Source organism: Charadrius vociferus, unplaced genomic scaffold (assembly GCF_000708025.1).
Source record: "Charadrius vociferus isolate BGI_N301 unplaced genomic scaffold, ASM70802v2 scaffold377, whole genome shotgun sequence".
NCBI lineage: Eukaryota > Metazoa > Chordata > Aves > Charadriiformes > Charadriidae > Charadrius > Charadrius vociferus.
Window position 1 is genome coordinate 1,693,427 of NW_009649456.1, and position 1,063 is coordinate 1,694,489.

The following is a 1,063-nucleotide window of genomic DNA, read 5'->3' on the forward strand; positions in this document are numbered from 1 at the left end:
CGCGGCGGGGCGGCGGCAGAGCGAGGGCGCGGTCCCCGCTCGGGCAGTGGGACGCGCCGTGGCGGGCAGGTAACACACACACACACACGCACTCACACACCCCACCGGGCTGTCCCCTCGTTACTTGTAGCATTTCGGCCCCGGGAAGTTGGTTGTCACCGCTGGTCGCAGGGGCTCTGCTCCACGCTGAGGTGTGGAGCAGGGCTCCACGTCCAGGCCCCATCACCACCGCGGGGGCCCAGGCCAGGCCCCTGCCCGGGCTCACACACCACCAGGCCTCGGGAGTGGTTTTAGACAGGGGAGACCAGCATTGCAACTAGCCCGGGGGTGGGAGACACCTTCAGGACCAGTTCAGTCCACCTGGAAACTGGGGACTGGGGCCATGGCCGTGGATCAGTGTTCCGTGCAAATGTTTTCTTGCCACTGGCAAAGATGGGATGCCACTGGCAAGAAGCAGCCACGCTTGGGCAGGGTGCTGATCCCACTGCTGCTGAGGTCTCACCCCAAGGACTTCAACACACTGATGGCTCCCTGCCATCCAAAGGCATCCACTGCCGTTGTCCTTGGTGAGGCACCTAACGTCATGTTCATGTCTTTTAGTGCAGCTGAGTCTGGAGTTATGTGGACCGTGAGAAACTGAGGTCATTTTATGAGTGTCACATTTTCAGCGCTTGTGTTGGCCCCAAACAATTTGAATTCATGATGTTGTGCATCATGACAAAGTGTCAGAAGGTACTTAATATAAAACTGTAGCCTATAGTAAATGCACTTTTTTACAGGATATGATTGTGCTTTTGAACAATTCTGAACTTTCTAAACTCCTAAGACCATAAGTACTGGTAGTTTACAGTATGAACGCCTCTGTCTGCCTGTTGCCAATATCACATCAGAATAACCTTGCCTCTTGTCAAATTCCACACCCCATCCTATTGTTTGTCTCATCTACTGGGCTAGTGCTCCAGAGTGCTACCTTGACTAGCGCTCCAGAGAATTACTGCAATATCTGCAAGAATGTACTTCTTATCCATCCACTTGGCACTTGATGTTCAAATCTTTTTCCTCC